The sequence below is a fragment of the Lissotriton vulgaris genome, chromosome 4_1 (assembly GCF_964263255.1).
Source record: "Lissotriton vulgaris chromosome 4_1, aLisVul1.2, whole genome shotgun sequence".
NCBI lineage: Eukaryota > Metazoa > Chordata > Amphibia > Caudata > Salamandridae > Lissotriton > Lissotriton vulgaris.
Genome location: NC_141691.1, coordinates 2,034,135,846 through 2,034,158,272, shown reverse-complemented (window position 1 = coordinate 2,034,158,272; position 22,427 = coordinate 2,034,135,846).

The following is a 22,427-nucleotide window of genomic DNA, read 5'->3' as shown; positions in this document are numbered from 1 at the left end:
AGTAGATGTACAACACTCCCATATTTATTCTCAGTTCTGGGTTGAAAAGCAGCAGGGCACACCTACCAATGTGATGCAGGGTACCACAAAGTGGAATATGATCACTTCCTCTAAAGTGTGGCATATTCTTGGCCCAGAAATCGCTATTCTTCTAAAATACAAAATGGAGAAACTCTCTCCAGAACAGTTGGATCTAGCCAAGCCAACCCACTGGTGAGACTATGGTTTCCTAACACTCCACTTCCAGCCCCTCACTAATCAATTTTGTGGAGTTTCTATTTGACTGGGGGTGTAGGATTTTGGGTGAGGCTGTCATTTTTATTTAGGTTAGTTTTGCCCCAACACCCCCTTCCTGCATTATGCTCTGCAGCTTGCAGTCCTCCTCTCACAGGAAATTCTTTGTCTCAATGCAGGTCACTACACAACTCGTTATGACAGCTTGGCTCAGCCTGGGAAACCAGGAAAAAGCCAGTGGAAGGCTGGATTTTAGATTACTGAAAAGGAAAAACCCTTAACGTATTTTCTGTGAAAGTTAGAATACATTTCAATACTATGAAGCATCATTATAGCTCAATAGTTACACTTTATTAACATTTTACTATGTTAGCCTATGGAGTAATTGTGACTCACTTTATTTCCATTACGAGGGCACATACAACTTTGTTTATCATATCTTTCCTTATATTTACAAGGCACTCTACCACTGGGGGACCTAGGGGGAACCTTACATGTGACTTATATATACAACCAAGGTATTTTGAAACTTTGTTAGTACTTTTATTTAAATAGTCATATTTGCATATAATTTAAGATTAAAAGCAGCCTTGAAAATTACAGCATGTACAACAGTAATGCATACCTAAGTACATTAAATCGACTATGTCTCTGGACCTAAATGCCCTACCACTTCCTGGGGACTTAGAGAGAGGATGTCAGTAAGAATTGTAGTTATACCTAATTACCATGCTCTTTTAATCGGAGCTCACTCCTTGGGCCTTGACAGCAGAGCCCAGTGTACAATCAGAGTCAGAAAAACAGCATCTAATAGTCCAAATGGGAGTAAAAATCTAAATGGTACTTGTTTCTCGCAATCCCTAACTTCACACACGTTGCAGATTTATCCAAGTCGTCATATTAGATTTATGGCAAATGTATTGTATCAAAATCTATGAAAGACATTGCATGCTTTTCTCTTGTAAAGGAAGTCCTCAAAAAGTATCTGCACCACACACCTGCACAGCATGTCAGTTTAAAGTTCTGTCAGGGTGTTATGGTAGAGGTATCTGCCCCTTTCATTATTTTTGTGGTAATGAAACAAACAAAGGGCAGAGAAGGGTGATGTACTTTTTTAATTCACATGCTCTGAGTAAGGAAGTTTTGATGCTTTATAACAAAAAAAGCTACAAAACAGCAGTTGACGATAAAAACTCTGAAAAGAATTGGAGTAATACTTTACATGTAATCATTTTAAGTAGGAATTTCTAATGTACTCTTAACATCATCTGACTGGGCCAACCTGGGTAACTGTAACCATACAAGAGAGGTTATGAAAAGCACAATTGTGAAGGGATTGTTTTTAAAATATTTCGGGACAATCAGAGACATCTTGTGCTATATTATTCTTTTGCATTCTGTATCATAATGCTTTTAAGTCTTATTAACACGGTGATGCAGTACTTACTTGGTTTCTTCAGGGTTATCACTTTTCTAGTAGTAGGCACTAGATCACACAGTAAAGAAGAATTCCAAAAGTTATTAATAGATCGGGAGATTCCATGCAATTACATTTTGATGCAAATATTTCATTATTTTCCAAGATATTCTGAGCACAATCTAGGATGAAATGTTGGCCTCTATAAAAAAGAACAGATGGCTATGAACTGCATAATGTGAAGAACAGCACAGTTGATACTGCAATAAACAATGCTAGAGCTACCTTGAAAAGATCGCTGCATTGTTAATTGATTAGCGGGCACTATAAGATTTTTCTTTGTTGTTGGACAATCTTTGGTCTGTGTTTACAAAGCATACATCATATGCAATTTGATATACTAAGATATGGAGGGTGGTAAATGCTATATATGTATATATATATATATATATATATATATATATATATATATATATATATATATATATATATATATATATATATTCAATGAAAAAACCATTGGTTTTAGGCCATATATAGTTAGGGATTTGCATTTACAAAACCTTATTTTACTCGCATAAAACCATTGAAATTCCATATATAGTTAGATGCGCTAACTATATATCGCGCACCCGCAATCCACTGCTGATGATGTCACATATTACATCATTCATGACATGGTCAGTGACATCACTGATGACATCACTGATGACAACTCAAATGACATCACTGATGACAACATCCAGTGACTGTATGTTTCTGTAAAGTTAAAATATGTCTTACATATTGAAGAATGAGTGGATGTATAAATGTCTGGATGAAGGATTTAGTAGGTGCATGACTGATTGTATGAGGGAGTGATTAAATGTGTCTCACTGAGTGCATGGATTAGTGATTAAACTGTATTAATTTGTGCATCATTATATCTGTTGTTCTGTAAACTGCTGCATGTGTTGATCAGTAGCTATATGAATAACTATATGGGTTATTGATTGGTTGCTCAAGTATTTGTATGGGAGACTGAGTATGTGTGTGGGTGGCTGGGAGGTGTGTGACTCTGTGCATAGATGTGTAAGCAGTTGATTCACTAGGTGTATGAGTTCAAGAGTGCATGTGGAAACAGCTATATGGGCGGTTGACTGTGTGCATGAGTGTATTGGTGAGTGAATGGATATCTCAGTGCTACATGTCAAAGTAAGTACATATGTAAAACACAGTACATGTGAGAGTTAACATATATAAATAACTGTGCATAAGAGCCAGTGAATGTGTGAGTGGCTGTATGGATCATTGTGAACATGTATCAAGGATTGTATAAGAGAGTAAATATGTGTTAGAATATGTTTCAATAAGTAAGGTGTGTATAACTGTATAGTTGAGGAATTGGAGGTGTGTTTGATTCTTTGCATGACTGTCTAGGTGTATGAGTAACTCCATGGATGAGTGACAGTCTGTGAGTGTCTGTTTTCACTGAGTGTATCTAAGGATATATTAGAGTCTGTAGAGGTTCATCGTATTAACACATGAATGATGTCATCTGTGATGTTGTCAGGGATGTCATTTGAGTTGTCATCAGTGATGTCATCAGTGATGTCATTTGAGATGTCATCAGTGATGTCATTTGAGTTGTCATCAGTGATGTCATCAGTGATGTCACTGACCATGTCATGAATGGTGTAATATGTGACATCATCAGCAGTGGATTGCGGGTGCGCGATATATAGTTAGCGCATCTAACTATATATGGAATTTCAATGGTTTTATGCGAGTAAAATAAGGTTTTGTAAATGCAAATCCCTAACTATATATGGCCTAAAACCAATGGTTTTTTCATTGAATTTTCAAGGTTTTGTAAATGCAAATTCCTAACTATATATCCACTATAACCTATGGTTTTTTCAGTGAATTTCAATGGTTTTTTAATAGCAAATATGAAAAGCTTTAAAATGTCAAGTACGTGATAGATAAAAACATTTTCGTATTTATGCACGCTGATGTGCTTTGAACGCTGCACCCCCCCTCCCCTCTTTTCTCTTAGTAGTACTCTCTCTTTGCAGATAGTGAACTGTAGTTAACGCAGACCTTTACCCCCGTTGTAATCCGTCGTGCCTGCTTGTCTCTCCATTTGATTGATTGTTATCCAAGCATTTACTGTTTTAGAATTGGTTCTCTTTGGATCATTCTCTATTTACAAACAAGCACAAAGTCACAGTACTCTGTTTAGTCTTTGCAGATAGTGAAACATCGTGTAAAAAAATAAAAGTAATCGAGCAAAATCAGTAGGCCACTAATTGGATCTCTTTTTGACCTCACTAAAATAGAAATATTAGGAACAACCCTTCATGACAAATACGAAAATAGTGAGATGAACTGAGCTCCACACCATGAGGGCTGCAAGACAGCTCGACTCCGTCACCCACCCCGCCCAAAATAACGACAAACCCTATGCAAATATTAAAAATATAGACAACACACTAGCAAAGAAACAGGGTAAAACATTTTATTAAATAACTATTTACATAACTATTTTATACTTTTTATTGCCCGATCCGGCTAGCTCAATCGATCGAGCATGAAACTCATGCACTCTGATAGCAAGCGTTGCTACTGATGCTATGCAGACCAAAACTGGTTTTCAGTTTGTACATTTTTCTAGATTTTTCCATCCAAGGTTGGTTGACTTTGTAGAACGATGGCTTCAGATTTTCAACATACGGTGTGGTGGCGCGGACTGGGAGGGGGCGCTTCGCTCCTGCCCCCTCCCCAAGTAAGATTTTCATACGTGAAAGTACGTTAATGGTTTTGGTCCCTGAGTTGCTTCAATGTCACTGCCATTCTCAAATGGCATAAGTTCTGGATGTTGGGTGCCATAGTTCAGAGTTCTGAGCAGTGCTTGTAACACTGTCTGAAGCTTATTTCCACCTACTGCAGCTTCACTATTCTCAAAGTAAGTGAGTGTCGTTTGTGGACCTGACTGCATTTGAAAACAATGTGATATGTTACCTTCCTAAACAGCTTGACGGAAGCCCCTGAGGGGCGGTGTGATGGCCATGGACTCGGAGAAGACGCTTGGCTCCGACACCCTCCCCAAGTCTTATAGCACTGGTGTAGCCTGAGATCGCCCCCGACATAGGCGGCCGGCTCCCGGGGTCCGGCGGAACTTTTTGGCTTTTGATGACTCTTCAATTCTGGACCTTGTCCCACAATCCGTTTGACCTGAAGACACGCTGTAGTGGGGCGCCCCTTTACCGTTTCAGTTGCCATTCCGCCCGCTTTTGCTACACTGTGCCTCTTCCGCCATTCAGCTGTTTACCGCCCGCTCTTGCGACTACAGCATCTCGCTCATCATGTAGTTGAGTTGCTCCCGCTCTTGCGGTGCAGCGATAGGCGGCTGCCACAGGACTCTCAAAATGGCGGCCGGCTCTTCGGTTTTGGGCCTGGTCCACTAAAATGGCCCTGGGACACCTTTGAACTCGGACGCTTCCCTGATAGGGCTTGGGTCCCATTCTCGAAAGCGTCCCCTCAGCCGTGAAGATTCTACAAAAGTCTTGGGGGCCTCCGACTCCCGCAGGCTTCTGGTGGGGAGCGGCTGCCATGTCTGCTCGTGGAATGGCCACGACGGAGCTACGAGATGGTAGTGCTCTCATGCTGACGCCAGCTTTAGTCTGAAACATCCAGAAACACTGTAGACTACCAATTCGATCAGTTCCGGTAGCGCCCCAACATGACCCGGAAGAGAAGAACTTGCCCTCCCCTCTTTGACTGATGGTTCTTGTTGCCTGTCCCCTCTGTTGTCATTTAACAGAACTTTTTGGACTGCTGAAAGGGGTTGTGTTCCGAACGCTGGTTGGTGGAGACATTTTGACTATATTCTTGACCTACGTTGTCACGTAATGCGTTATATGACACGCCGCGTTAGCGCACCCGGAAGTGATCCGAGGCGCGGCGCGCAGCGAGTAACGTAAGCATAACAGGTCATGTGACTTGTTAATAAAACTTTTCATTGGTTCATTTTACTTTTGTTATTTTAATGATGAAAAGCTTGGTCATATGACCTAAAAATTACGCTTTTTATTGTTTTCGAACATTATTTTTTTTAAAACATATGTTATAATATTCCAGGCTAATGTACTTTCCCGGAAAATGTACAACTGTCCTGCAAGTAAAATATATTCCTTTTTCGAGAAAAAGGGCGTTTCTTCGTTCCATGACGGAGCCGTTGAGTAAAAGAGACTCGGCCTGCTGTCTTAGTCGCCGATACGCCTGATTATCAGATTCTTATCGATCACTTTATGTTGCAGGAGTGGAAAACACAACTGCCCTTGACCATTTATCTTTACTGCGTTCCTACATATTATACCTTTTATCCGTCATGTAATTGGACTGCTTTATTTCACTTGCCTTTTACTGATTCGAAAACAGTGACTAAAAGTAAAAACTTTACCAATGTAAATACTACTACCGTGTTTTGTTTTAAAAACCTTTATTGTGAAAATGTCAGTATACAAATACGGGCCTATAACCACGTGGGCCGGCCACGGAGCAAACTGAAATCGTATATGATGAGGAGACATTTACACTGTAGAGGAACGTAACGAGCGGGCCATTAGGTTGCAAGAACTAAGGTGTCTAACAGTTGCGGAATCGGTGGACGTACATTTTGTAATTAAAATAAGACAGGGCCACTTACAATAAAATTTTCTAGATATACATTTGCGGGCAAGGAGTTACGAGTCCCATTTATACCAGCGCCATTTTGGGCGACGCCGGGCAGGTCCAAGATATAGTCAAAATGTCTCCACCAACCATCGGCCAGACCAGAACCCCTTTCGGCCCTTTATGCTACAAGATGGTGTCTTCCATTCAGAAAATATTGTTGGCAGCATTTTAAAAGGAAAGATAAACAGCCGTTCTCCTAGTGAGTCTCACATTGTTACATTTAGGAAGAATGTTGAAGAGTAATATGTGGAAAATCTGAAGCCATTTTTCTACAAACTCTCAATCAGCCTTGGATGGAAAAAAAAATCCTGAAGAATGTACAAACTGAAAACCAATTTTTGTCTGTATAGCATCAACAGCAACGCTTGAGTCAGCTTTATGTCAAGCCGCCATTTTCATTCAATCAATAGCGTCCCCCTGCACACATTCAGGAACCTGGTCGTGTCTTCAGGTGAAACGGATTGTGGGACAAGAAGCAGAAATGAAAAGGAAAAAAGTTCCGCCGGACCTCGGGAGCCGGCTGCCTATGTCATGGGCGATCTTTGGCCACACCAGGGCAATAGTGAAGCTGCAGCAGGTGCAAAAGAGCTTCAGACAGTCTTACAAGCACTGCTTTTCTAAACATTTTTTTGTATTGTTGCACAGTTTTATATATTTTTTTTGTTTTTGTTGGAGGGGAAACAACAAAAAACAGGCTTTGAAAAAAGCTCAACAGGGCAGGGCGCCTTGTGCTGGTTCCGACCTATTCACACATCGATCCACTACTGACATCACCTCATAAGCCAACGGGGCACCCCACGCCGACTTTCGGCGCAGCATTGTAGGATGGCCACACCAGTGCGGCAACTTGCTGGACACCACCTCGGTGCCATCCGGATCTCGGAGCGTTCGAGTCACTGTACCGAAAGAGTGACCGGAACTCAGCTGGACACGCCGTCTTTCGGCGCAGCATTGTAGGATGGCCACACCAGTGCGGCAACTTGCTGGACACAACCTCGGTGCCATCCGGATCTCGGCGCGTTCGAGTCACTGTACCGCAAGAGTGACCGCAACTCAGCTGGACACGCCGTCTTTCGGCGCAGCATTGTAGGATGGCCACACCAGTGCGGCAATTTGCTGGACACCACCTCGGTGCCATCCGGATCTCGGCGCGTTGTGCTGCCTTCGGCCTATTCGCACATCGGTCCGCTACTGACGCCGCCTCACGTGCCAACGGATTTTCTACGCTTTTTGTAGCCCTATGCCGCATAACAGGTCATGTGACTTGTTTATAAAACTTTTCATTGGTTCATTTTACTTTTGGTTTCCTAAAGATGGAAGGCTTGGTCATATGACCTAAAAATAACACTTTTCATTGGTTTAGAACATTTATTTTTCCCAAACGATGAAAGCCCCACCTTGTTTCTGGATCATTCAGACTGAAGCTGGCGTCAGCATGAGAGCACCACCATCTCGTGGCTCCGTCGTGGTCATTCCGCGAGCAATCATGGCAGCCGCTCCCCACCGGAAGCCTGCAGGAGTCGAGGGCCCCCAAGACTTTTGTAGAATCTTCACGGCTGAGGGGACGCTTTTCGAGAATGGAGCCCAAGCCCTAGCAGGCAAGCGTCCGAGTACCAAGGTGTCCTAGGGCCATTTTAGTGGACCAGGCCCAAAACCGAAGAGCCGTCCGCCATTTTAAGAGTCATGTGGCAGCGGCCTATCGCTGCACTGCAAGAGTGGGAGCAACTCAACAACATGGTGAGCGAGACGCTGTAGCCGCAAGAGCGGGCGCAACTCAGCTGGATGGCCGCCACCTGGGGAGGCCCGTTCACGCCGCCTCCCCCACGCCCCCCCCCCGGGCCGCCCCACGCCAATTTTCGGAGCAGCATTGTAGGATACCAAAACCAGTGCGGCAGTTTACTGGACATCACCTGGGTGCCATCAACATCTCAGCGCGTTCTGCTGCCTTGGGACTATTCGCACAACAGACCGCTACTGACGAGGCCTCCCCCCGCACCACCCGGGACGCCCCACGCCAATTTTCGGAGCAGCATTGTAGGATCCCATAACCAGTGCGGCACCCAGGCGACATCACCTGGGTGCCGTCCAGAACTCTGCACGTTGTGCTGCCTTGGGACTATTCACACAAAAGACAGCTTCGGACCATTGTTGCTTTTTTGGGTGAAAAATGTTTAAATGTTTTTACAGTTTTTGTTCCGTTCATTATATTTAAAAGTTAATAAAGTTTTATAATCTTACTTTGTTGGAGTGTTATATATTTTTTTTAAAACGGGTGAATGGGGCCTTGAATCGGGTTATTGTCATGTGTGGGCTTTGGAAGTGTGCTGCTGCAGGATCAGACATTTCAAACTCAAATGCACGTTCTTTTTCTTACCTTTCCGAAGCATGGAGCGCAATAGCAGGCAGAGAAAGGGTGATGCACGTGTTGAACACTACCTGACCTGGCAAGTAGCTGGCAGTGCCCCCCCGCCCGCTCCTGAAAGAGGGCACACACACACCGCCGCCCCGAGTACTTCACAAATCTTTAAAAGACCATGCGCTTGTTCATGAGGCTTAAATGGTTTCTCACCTCTTCTAGAACCCCTGCATCGACCCTCTGACGTTTCCTGGAAAAATTACCACGTAACACAATACCAAGCCCTGTCAGCTGAAACCCCCAAGGAATCGTGGGGCATATTATCAAGGGGGTTTATCTCCGCTTTTTTGGCTTTAAAAGCCATGAAAGCGGAGATAAAATTATCTCCCTATTACCAAGCTGTCGCTAACACCAGTTAGTGACAGCTAAAAGGAGATAGCGACCATCTTGGGCCCCGCTTTGCATGTCAGTGATACTTATCACTAATGACATGCAAAGTGGGCGTGCCTAGATGTTAGCGACTGGAAACAGTCCCTAACATCGCTATCTCCTATTACCAACTTTTGGAGATATTCGCGCTAAGCGCGAATATCTCCAAAAGCTAACACCTGCCCTGAGCAGTTCTTAGCCATGTTATCCAATGGGAAGTGGATAACATGGCTAAGAGCATTTGCTCGATAATACATGAATATCGCTGACTTTTCTGCGATAATAGCAAGGTTTATCTGCGATAAAAATCGCCGATGTGCGGCGATAATGTTTGTCTCTAAACAAGTTAGAGACAAAAATTATCGCTAGTTGTTCGTAATATGCCCCCGGGTTTTTACTTGCAGAAATCGGGAGGCGGGAGACTAGCACTGAAATCAGTAGTCTCACGCCTGAATCGGGAGGGTTGGCATGTCTGAATTCTCTACAGCTGGGGCCATAAACTACATCCGCAGGGGTAGGTGATAGCCTGGGACCAGCCTGGCATCTAAAATGGCTGCCGTGCACGACAAAATTGTGGCATTGGAAAAAAGGCAAGATGGCGCAGCCGCTGGAAGAGATGTATCAACATATATGAGCCTCCTCAGCCACCCTCAGGAAACATAGGGGATAAGGATACGTCTCCCGCACCCCCTTATACCTAGTAATTTAATTAACGAAGCACAAAATGGCGAATTCCCGTTTCGCTACCAGTTTGCGGCCCAGTTCGCGGCCCGTGAAGCGCTTCTACCGTGAAAAATCATTTTTTTTTTATTTTCCCCACGGGACCCTTTAATAACCCCAACAACATTCCTAGGGGGTCAAGAGGGGTATACCTTGCCCCCTTTCATTAAATTCCCCCTTCGTTTTTCACCTCTTCTTCTCTCTCGATCCTACCGAGAGATAAGATGGCGGCCGCTCCGGACTGTCACGCAGCAAAAAAAAAAAAGCTCACGCACAGCCGCTGGAAGAGATGTATCAACATATATGAGCCTCCTCAGCCACCCTCAGGAAACATAGGGGATTAGGATACGTCTCCCGCCTCCCCTTATACCTAGTAATTTAATTAACGAAGCACAAAATGGCGAATTCCCGTTTCGCTACCAGTTTGCGGCCCAGTTCGCGGCCCGTGAAGCGCTTCTACCGTGAAAAATCATTTTTTTTTTATTTTCCCCACGGGACCCTTTAACAACCCCAACAACATTCCTAGGGGGTCAAGAGGGGTATACCTTGCCCCCTTTCATTAAATTCCCCCTTAGTTTTTCACCTCTTCTTCTCTCTCGATCCTACCGAGAGACAAGATGGCGGCCGCTCCGGACTGTTTAGAATGTTGACAGACACCGGACAGCCAATCAGCTTTCTGCACGCAAAGTTCCGTTTCGCGAAAAGTAAGCGAACCAGAGCGCAGCCTGGAGCGCTGTTACAGATATATATCTTGTTTTGAACGTTAATTTCTCAAAAACTACTGGAGCACATATATTGAGACCTAGCAAAGGCACATCGGGCTAACAGTCCCTACAATTTTGCCAAGTTTCGTGCAAATCCATTCAGCCGTTCGAGCTAAAAGTGAGGCCAAAGGCCCTATGGAAATTAACATGGGAAAAACGCGTTTTGGGACCCCCCTTTTTTCTCGGCCCCCCCTTGATGAAACCCCTCCAAATTTCAGGGGCTGCTCAGAAACAAAATGTGCCATTTTCCTGAAAATTTCAGCCGATTCCGTCCACAAACGCCAAAGTTATTAGACATAGAATTTTCAAAAGTTCCATAGACAAAAAATCCTAACTATATATACCTACTGGCGACACGCCAGTAGGTAATATATATATATATATATATATATATATATATATATATATATATATATATCGCCACACACTCCCAAACTGTTGTGTCCGGAAAAAACGGCAAGCACTCCGATTTCGAGATCCTTAGATGAATTTATTTCCAAACCCCCAACACCCCCGACAGACGCGCTTCGCTCAAGGCTTCGTCAGTGTCTAAAAAAAAAAAAAATATATATATATATATATATATATATATATATATATATATATATATATATATACATATATACACAGGTGTATAACCAAATTAGAAATAGAGCATTTATCTCTCTGAATTAAGGTGAAATCAATGCTCCTTAAGAAAACATATTTTTCCAAAATCATTAGCTTTACCTCTTATGACTAAATTGCACAATAAATCAGCGAAATTGTATACTAAACTGCAAAAAAACAGGAAATCTCTAGAAATGTTTCCAGGGTGAAGGGGAAGATTCAATTAGGATGCGAGACATGGTGGCTGGTGGGTTTATTTTGTTACATTTTATGGGTATATTCTAGCAAAAAAGAATGAGTTTTTAATATGCATTCAATTCTATCTGCCACAAAATGCCTACTGATATTTTTGGATTAAAGATCAGTTATGAGTGAACATGATGGATATTGCCTGCAGTGCTGTGGATTGAAGTTGCGATCTTTCACTTGGTGATATTAATCAATATTAAATAGGTTTTGAGGATAGCAAACAGCAGAATGTGAGCAACCGCAGCAGAGTGTGGTGTGCATCTTACAATGGATACAGAGTAGGACAAAACAATAGTGCTGCGTGGATGACCTAATAACAATATCAAGGGCTACTTAGAAGCAGCAATTAGGAGGCAACACATTTCAACCTCTTAAGGTCTTCCACACGGCCAGGTACTGTGCCTCTTCATACTGTTCCTTTTATCTCAGCTACTAAATGTCAATTCTAAGGTATACAAAGAATTGTAACGTACTGTTAGAAAATACCTCAATTTTGAGTGGTAACCCCTATTTTTGCTGAAGTTGTTATTTTTATTTTACTCTGCGCACTGGGGCACTGCTGATTGGATCTCAGTTCATGCAGTTTGACTCCCAAAAACATAGTTACATCATTTATTCCCAAATGTGAATATTGTTAACTTCCCAGAAATATCAAATGATGCAGGAAACACACCAGTGACATGGAAGTTATATATCACAGGAGGATTGAAACACATATGTTGCTAATCACTAGGCCAACAAGTAAAGCATGGCTTCAGACCTACATGTATAGGCTGACTGCAGCTGGTTTTAAACATCCATGGGAATACCTCATTGACAGGTAGGAACTCTGCTTTGAAACATTAATTCACTCTAAGTGTGCCTTGTTAACTACATGTTAGGGCAAATATAATTAAAAAGAGGAAGATATAATAATTTAACAGTGGTATTATCCTACAGTGAATATCCCCAAAATGCTAGTTACAAGATTTAGGACTGCAGCGATTTTTATGAGAAGAAAAAAATACAAAAGGAAATTCCATTTTTGGTGACATTGATTTTCTATAAGGTACATAGTATATTCAACCACTGTTGTTGATATTCAGTAAATATCCATTGAATTGGAGAAGTTGGATTTTCAAAAAAAACACAGGAACGGTACTGGGTCAAAACTTCTACTTTACATGCTTGAAACTTCAATGAGCTAATTCTTATCAGCCTATCAAGTTGCTGCCATCCCCATCAGGCTTTCCTCTCGATGAGATGTGAAACGACTCTCAGAAAAATAATAATGGTTTGGGCCTTTTGACAAAAAGTCCTGGTATGAGGTATGCAAATCATCCACTCATATGAAGGGCAGGTAGAGAGGGCTGCGGAACTTCTGCAACTCGATTTTACAAGGGTAAAGCCTGCAAATCTATAGTTATTTTCAATGTGATCATGATAAAGAATAGTACTTTAAACCAGGGCTAATAGTAGGAGCTGCTTACAGAACGTGTTTGTTTTAGTTGAGTATGAGGTATCTGTTCAGTTCCCTAGGCACATTCCCGACTGGGTACTCAGCATCCGCCTTACACATTGGTCTGCGCGTATTCAGAAGTTACCCAACCACCTGGCTGCTGGTTACAACAAATGTGTCACCTCACCTACTATTATTAAGAACTCATCTGGATCTATGAATAAACGAGTGCTGCAGTACCAGAATGTTCAGCAGGTGTAGTTCTTCAGAATGCAATCCTTTGGGTACAGATCAGGGTCCAAGCAAGACAGTCCTTTTTTTCTTTTTGGTTTTAGGCAGCAGACTTAAGTTTTCTGGACAACACTCCCATATTTATTCACAGTTCTGGGATTAAAAGCAGCGGGGCACACTTATCAATGTGATGCAGGGTACCACAACGTGGAATATGATCACTTCCTCTAAAGTGTGGCATAATCCTGACCCAGAAATCACTATTCTTCTAATATACAAAATGGAGAAACTTTCTCCAGAACAGTTGTATCTGGCTAATCCAACCTACCGGTGAGACTATAGTTTCCTAACACTCCCCATCCAGCCCCCTCACTAATCAAATTTGTGGGACTCCTATATGACTGTGGGTGCAGGATTTGGGGATGAGGCTGTCATTTTTATTTTTGAAGATTAGTTTTGCCTGTACAACCCTTCCTGCCTAATGCTCTGCAGCTTGCAGTTGTCGTCTTACAGGAAATTCTTTGTCTCAATGCAAGCCTCTACATAACTCATTAAGACAGTTTGGGTCAGCCTGCCAAACAAGGAAAGAGTCCCTGGAAGGCTAGATTTTGCCTTACTGAAAATAAATATTCCATAACGTATTTTCTGTGAACGTTAGAATACATTTCAATACTTTGAAGCTTCATTATAGCTCCTTTCTTTCAATAGTTACACTTTAATTACATTTTCCTACGTTAACCTATGGGTCATTGCGACTCATTGGCAAAAAATGAAATTGGCATTTTTTTCCCCTCCCATGGCACATACAACTTATTTTATCATATCTTTCCTCATAGTTACATGGCACTATACCACTGGGGGACCTAGAGGGGACCTTACATGTGACTTATATATACAACCAAGGTATTTTGAAAATTAGTTATTTCCTTTAATTGAATAGTCATATTTGCATATAATTTTAGATTAAAAGCAGCCTAAAAAATGTCAACATGCACAACAGTAATGCATACCTAAGTACATTAAATCAACTAGGCCTCTAGACCTACATGCCTTACCACTTCCTTGGGCATTAATGAGAGGATGTCAGTAAGAATTGTACTAATACCTAATTACCATGCAATTTGAATCGGAGCACACTCCCTGGGCCTGGTCAGCAGAGCCCAATGTACAATCAGAGTCAGGAAAACCAGCACCTAGTAGTCAAAATTTGAGTACAAATCGAACAGATCCTTGTTTCTCAAAATCCCTAACTTCACACACGTTGCAGTTTTTTCCGAGTCATCAAATTAGATTTGTGGCATATCTAGTGTGTAAAAATCTATGAAAGACATTGCCTGCTTCTCTTAGAAGGAAGTTCTCAAAAAGTATATCCACCTCACACCTGCACAGCATGTCAGTTTAATATTCTGTCAGGATGTTTTGGGAGAGGTATCTGCCCCTTTGATATTTTTTCTAGTAATGAAAAAACTAAGGGCAGAGAAGGAAGATGTATTGTTTTTTAAAGCACATGCTCTGAGTAAGGATGTTTTGGTGCTTTATCACAAAAAAAGGGTGCAAAGCTGCAGTTCACAATAAAAACTCTGGAGTAATGCTTTACATGCAATCCTTTTAAGTAGGAATTTCTAATGTACTCTAACGTCATCTGACTGGGCCCACTGGGGTATCTGTAACCATACAAGTGAGGTTATGAAAAGCAAAATCCTGAAAGGATTATTTTTAAAATACTTTAGACAATCAGAGACATTTTGTGCTAGATTATTATTTTGCATTCTGTATCATAATGCTTTCAAGTCTTAATAACAGGATGAGGCAGTACTTACTTGGTTTTTTCATGGTTATCACTTTGCTAGTAATAGGAACTAGATCACACAGTAAACAAGAAATCCAAACGTTATTATTAGATTGGGAGATTCCAACCAATTCCATTTTGATGCAAATGAACTATTTCGTAATGTTCAGTTGCTCTGGTAGAGAGTGTATTTCTTTGGAACCTCCCATGGGGTAAAGACTCAACGTCCCCCAGTTGATAGTATATCCTACATGGTTGCTATATTATTTGACCAGGTGTAGTCTCAGGGGGAGCGTCGTATCTGGGTTAGTCATGTAGAGCAGAATCTCATCTGCATATAGAGAAATCCATCCATCAACAAGTTAGTCTCCGATATCCCGGACACCCCTTAATTCTGGGTGGGTCCTGACCCACCATGCCAGCAGCTTCAAGACCATTGAATAGAACAGGGGTGACAAGGGGCAGCCTTGTAACGTTCCCCTCAGAATGCGGAAGCCAGCTGACTTTACTACATTGACCTTTATCCTTGCCCTCGGGTTAGTATACAATAGTTCAACCCAAGCCATGAATCCTTGACCAAATCCAAATTTTATTAGAACTTGTCTCATGAACAGCCAATGAACACTGTCAAAGGCCTTTTTCGCATCTATAGACAGAAGGATATACAGGATAGGTCTGTCCTTCACTGTGTCCAGCCAGTTGGCAAGTCAGCGGAGATTGAGGCACGTGGCATGTGCAGGCATAAAGCCCGATTGGTCACTGTATACCAATGATGTGATAACGGTCAAGAGTCGTGACGCTAAACTGGAGGCCAAAATCTTGGTTTCAGTGTTTGGTAATGATATTGGGAGGTAGGAGCCACAGTGCTGTGGGGGTTTACCTGGCTTTGGTATACACAACGCTGAGGCAACTCCCCCACTTCCAATGCCGCCTGGGACATATTAAGTAAGTGAGAGGCTACCAGGCTAACATTTTGCTTAAAAAATCCCACTGGCACACTGTTTGGCACCGGAGTGTTCCCCGATTTTTGTTCATTTATAGCGTCTTGCACTTTAGGGTAAAATCTTCCTCTAAGGATTCCTTATCTTCCTGGCGCAGGGGAGACATGTGTTCTAGCCTCTAACAGCTCTGTGTAGTAGTGTGCAAAAGCACCCACTATGGAGTGTGCAAACGTGCGTCGTTCATCTGTTTCGTTTATCTGGGTCACCCAGCTCATCTCTCTGGTCCTTCTGCCCAACCAGGCTAGGAGTCTCCCTGCTCTGACTCCTGCCTTGTAGAGCCTATGTTGTGTATTCTGAATTTGGGTCTGCACCTCTCAATCGGTTAGAGCACGGATCTCTCTAAGTGTGACTACTGGCTGTTTTAACAGGTCAGCCTATGTATCTGGGGTAAAGTTTCTCTCTAATTCCAAGAGTTTATAGTCCAGGGTTTCTATCTGATTGCTGCCTATTCCCCCCACCCCCTACTGTCAACCACAATGGCGAGTGGTCTGAAATGCCACTTGCTAGGTATTCCATCTTACCCACCGTTCGTATTTCACCTACCGGGCAAAGGAGTAGTCAAGTCTAGAAAAGACTATGTGGCTCAGGAAAAATAGGAATAAGTGGTGTCTAGTAGGTGTTGTTGTCTCCAGAGGTCAGTCAGTCTTAGCAGCCTCACAAACTCCGCCAGCGGGTGGGGACAGTGATGTGTGTAGCATTTTATCAATTGTATCAAGGGATTAGGAATGCAGTTTATGCAGGATGTAAACACAAATTAATGTGAGTACACATCGTCCCCAGGACTCCTGGACAGCAACAAAGGTCCCATTGGGGTCTGTGCAGATTTTAGTTGTGAAGGGGGGGTTAATTAGTGTGGTGGCACTTTGCACCACTGCAGAAAACTCTCTGTGGGCCAGGGTGGTGTAAGTCCCTCTTCCAATGAAGTCATAGTGTGTACCCAACAAGTGGGTTTCCTGTAAAAAGACAATGTCAGGTTTAAGTCTCTTGATGTACCTGGTAACTAACCCCCTCTTGATCTTTCTACAGAGTTCAATAACATTCTATGACAATGCTGAGTATGTGTTGTCACTCATTGTGTGTATCCCATGATTTTCATTATATGCATGGGATACAAGAGGACATCAGACAGACAACTGTATGATGTCCTCTTTACCTCTGTTCCTGTCTGTGGACCTTAAATCTCCTGCCACTGGCTGTATTAGAAACGTACTAAATGATTAAACTATAAAGCTGTTTACCCCTAAACCTAGCCCCTCCACCCCACTCTCTGCCACTACATACACCTATTCCCTGAACTGTCAACATGACAACTTGGCATAAGTTCAGTTTGAGAGGTCTGTAGTCCTACCCCTGCTCTCCAACCCGTTAATTTCTAACCAAAATAATGAAGGATATAGGCTTCAAAAAAAGTATTCCACTCAGAGCGCACTTAGTAAAATCAAGTCTGGGGGATTCTCTAGCAGTTCTGCAGTTTGTCTGTTTTTGGCCTGCCCATGTTTCAGCCTTTCTTGCCACTCTTAGCCTGCTGTTGGAGCGTACTCTCCACGTTTTGTGTCTACGCATCTTGATCTTCCATGCAAGTGATATTCTTGAAGAGTGGGTGGTCACAGTTCGTGTCCGCCAGGGATTTTTTATCCGATTGTTCGTTGTGGGTGTTTTTCCCCTGATTGCATTGTGTTCCCCTGGCTTGAGTTTGGGACAAGTCTGCATCCAGAGCTATGCGTATCTCGGCCCTGTACCGGGTTTCTTTCAGTAGGATCTCAACAGCATCTTGTGTCCTTGTTTAAGTGGGCATCTCCTTATTCTCTGTGTTCGGGGCTCCCATTGTGGGGTTGCGTCTTTGGATTGTGACAAGCTGGTCCTAGTTTGCCGTCATACCATGGGGCGGTCCTCTTTCCAGGCGCATGCTTCTACCAGGGTTTGAAAAAATTGTGAGGTGCCTTGGAAGATAACCTTGAGCTTAACTGGGAATAGAAACATATATAGGATCTGCATAGATCTCAGCTTGAATTTCAGTAAGTTGAATGTGTACCTCTTCTTCTGTACTTCTCTAGATTAGTCGTAAAAATCCCTCTGTACCATGCCTCTCTAAGTATTGAGTCTTGTTGTTGGTGGGTTAAGAATGTCACAATTAGTGGTCACTGAGGGGCACCAGGCGGCAGTCTTGCATTAGGCATCCTATTTGCCTGTATGATGATAAAATAGGATGAAAACTTCACCGCCGGGAGGGAGGCACATAACCATGACATCACAAACACCTCTGGGTCAGAGCCCTCCTGTCCGTCTTGGAATCCGATGACGAGGAGGTTGTTTCTGCAGGCTCAATTCTCTGCATCCTCCGCTTTCCATGCTATCTCTCTCACAATGGCCTTCAAGTCTTCGACATTGGAATTCAGTTTGTGTGTTTAGTCTTCTACTTCTAAGATGCAGGTTTCCATCTTGGTCAATCCTTTCACTTTATTGCGCATATCTTGACGCAGAAGGGAGACCTCCAGTCTTATTTCTGTAATGTTGTTCTCTATGGTATCTCTAGAGGCATGAATTGCTTTGGGGAGGTTGGTGTGATATTTGGCGCTCCTCGCGCGTTCCATAGGGTTACATTCTTTGCCCTCCCCGATTTTTGCCACGCTACTGTGGAAAGACGGTGGAGGCTAAGACAGCTAATTGCTCCTCTTCAGACCCTCAGACATGAGGCTTACTTATTGTACCCAGCACGGCTCAAGATATTTGTTAAAGGGCACGTTAGAATGTTTTCATTCTGAGATTAAGGCTCAACAGAGGATAAGGAGGATTTATTTCTCTTCTCGGGAGGTATGCCGTACGTAAAGGGATCTCCCCTAGGAATATCTGGAAAAAGGACATAGAGGGTGGAAGCTCGAGGAGGGAAGGAGTTGTGACGCTGCAGTTTAAGCTGTGGGAGGTATTGGGGGTGGTTTTAACTGGGGGGTGGCGGAGCCGCAGGGGGCAGGGTGGTGGTTCACATGGCACAGCACAGCACAACGTCTGAGATGGGTGGGCAGTCACTGAAGGTGTGTTAGTAAAAGAATTAAAACATTTTCAGAAGGTACAAGGAAAACATGAAGTGATGGGTTGGTTAATTGGTGGGGGCAGGTATTTGCTGTATTTAAATGAATGTAAGGGTTGCATCTATCAACGTATGCAGTCTGAATGACCATCTGAAAAAGCAGCATGTCGTGGCTACCCTGAGATCAATGCGGCTTGGTCTTGTTTGTCTCCAAGAGACACATGTAGAAGGGATAAGGGGTTATTTAATGGAATAGCTGGGATTTTTTTTGCTTGCTCATTCAAACAGGGGATTAAGACCTGAGGGGTGGCCGTATGGTCCAAAAGAAAGGATGTCAAAGTTAAAAGATCAATGGGGTAGTTGGGTCCTTAAGGGGTGTATAATTAATGATGATATAGTTCCCATAGGATCAGTATATGGATCAACAGAGGATGACCCGGGTATCTTAGAATTTTTAGATTTTTAGTTGGCTTCTTGACCCACGCCGGTTACACTGTGGGGCGATTTTAACATAAATGGGGTTTGGGGCCTAGGTACAGACCATGGGCAACGCTATCAAGCCTGAAAGAAAAAAACATGTCACGCAATAGTTAGTCTGGCACGCCATAATTCTTTAGTAGATGTGTGGGCACGTTTGAACCCACTTTATAATGGCACCAATTACTATTCTGCTCCGCATAAGGTCTGTGTCAGGCTGGATTATTTTTTCATATCAAACTCTCTACTTGTAAGAAGTCAGATTGAGAAACTTCCTTGGGTTGTCTCTGACCATAACCCGCTGGTTTTAACATTAGAAAATTACAGGTGGGAGCGGGTATGGACTTTTGAAAGAGGGTTAATTAAGGATAGAGGGCTGTCTTAAGCATATGAATGACTGGATAGCAGCTTTCTGTGAGATCAGTCGAGGTAATACTTCTTCAGGAATAAGCTGGGATGCTTTCAAGGCTGGCATTCATGGGGGACACTAAGCTAAAGTATTCATTAACAAAAACAAGAGGGGACTAGAGTAAAACATTTGGTTAAAGCAGTCTTGGATGCAGAGGAAGAATTAAATTTGGCAATCCTCTCCGGGGTCTCTCTGGATAAGATACTCCTAAAAGTTGTATGTGCCACAGCAGAGGTGAATGAAAGTATCACTATCAAGGCAGCTGCGACTTATTTAACAAAAAGGGAACAATGCCACGAATTAAGCGAGCACGTGGAACATATACTTGCAGTCTGTACGAGACAGAGATCAGCCTCTGGAGAACTTAAAGAAATATTGAATAGTAAGGGAGGAATTGCCCTGGACTCTGAGGGGGTCAGGGAAGTTTTTAGACAGTTTTTTGCCAGACTATATAGCGAGGGGCACCCAGGGGACCTCTTAGATATTCAACAGTATCTCAGGGATGTCTCTGGCCCTTTTCTTTCCGAAGGAGACAGGGAGGCACTAGACGTCCCCTTGACTCCTGAGGAAATTTTTGCAGCACCTAATAGTGTTCCTTCGGGTAAAGCTGCTGGACCCGACCAGGTCCCAATCGAATTTTATAAAACATTTCAAGCGGCAATTAGCTGGTCGATACAATCCTGCCGGCCCAACTAGGAAAGCCTGTCCCAAAGTTGTGGGCAGGCGCTGATATCATGATGATACCAAAAAAAGGCAAACCCCCTTTGGAACCTGGGTCTTATAGGCCTATAACCCTTATTAATTTGTACGCCAAGATTTACCTCAAGGCAATGGCTCTCAGGCTATATAAGATTATAGGACAGTTGGTCTATTCTACCCAACATGGTTTCATCCCAGGGAGAGGTACTACAGAGCACTTCCGTAAGGTTATCACTCTCTTTGATGCCATGGAAGTCTCAGGGGATCCCATGGCGGTTATGTTTCTGGATGCAGAAAAAGCATTAGATCGGGTCTCCAGGGACTTTCTTTGGATGGCCCTGACTCAGTGTGGTATTGGGGAGGGGTTTATTAAGGCAATCCAGTAACTATATATATCTCCCATGGCCCGACTCAGAATTAATGGAGGGTATACCTCGGAGGTACAGATTAAATGTGGCACTCGCCAATGGTGCCCCAGTTCGCCCCTGTTATTTGCTGTGTATATCGACCCGCTGATCTGCAAATTGGAAGCAAATGATAAGATCTTACCTATTAGGATTCAGGGCTAAAGCTTTAAAACACTGGCCTATGCGGAGGCCGTGGCGATAGTGACTCCTTCCCTTACTAGCGCTATACTGGAAGTGGAAAGAAAGGCAGCGCTATTTGGCTGGATTTCAGGCTATGCATTAAACGGCCCTAAGAAACAGAATATTATGAATAGTCAGGTAGTATGTGACGATACGGGTAGTCAACTCTGCTGTGTATTTGGGGATTAGCATATCAGCTGACTTAGATAAGATCATAAATAGAAATATTGAACCAGTAATTGATAAAGTTAAGAAGGATCTTGATAGAATGAATAATCTCCAACTTTACTTGGTAGGGCGCGCCAGAATCATGAAAAGGATAATTTTACCCAAGTTCCTTTATCTATTTAGTATAATCCCATTGATTTTTGAGGGCAAATGGTTTGTTGCATTAGAACACTTAATTATTCGGTTTATCTGGGCGCAAGGAAAGACCAGGAGTACCCTTTGTTTCTTGACTCTCTCCAGGGACCGGGGAGGATGGGCGATTCCTGATTTCAGGATGTATTATTGGGCAGCAGCCCTCCAGTACATGCGTTGGCTGCTGGGGGCTGATGCCCCAGATCCACAGGTAAACTAGGTACAACTGATATATATGCAATACTTATAGGTGAGAATGCAGAGAAGTATTTTCTTAAATATACAGATCCCATCTATTTTAAAAGAACTAGATTTAAGACATGAATGGCAGCTTATAAAATATGGGCGTCATTTTGTAAAAAACTGGGAATGGGCAGATTTAATGTTTATACTCGGATTGAAAGGAATATCTCTCTTCCGGGAGAAATATTTCCAGACCCTGTAATGGCTGAATAGGGACGACATGGGATTCGGAAATTTGGTGATCGGATGGGAGTTGATGGAGTACTTCAGTTCTCTAATATCCAGAAGATGTATGGTATCGACAACAATAATTTTTTCAAGTATCTGCAGGTCCGGAGATGTAAATGTAAATGTGGGTGTACTTGTAAAGCGCACTGCGACTCCATGGAGTATCCTGGCGCTGAAGACCGCTGGGGAACCCGTCCTGGTTTTCCCCGTGAGATGGTCCCTTTCTGGGTATCTCCAAGGTGAAACCAGGCATCCCCGGCGTCTGTGGGGGGCCGTTGTAGAGATGAGGCAAGCTTAATGCCCATAGTTGCCGAGTTTGTTCCCTGGTTAGAGTAGGCACCGAGGCGAGAATTATCGAGGCTGTTTTGACCCTGGTCCACGACCCTGCCGCGTCGGGTATTGAACCCTGGTCCCGGGCCGTTCTCTGCTTACGGGTCTGCTGC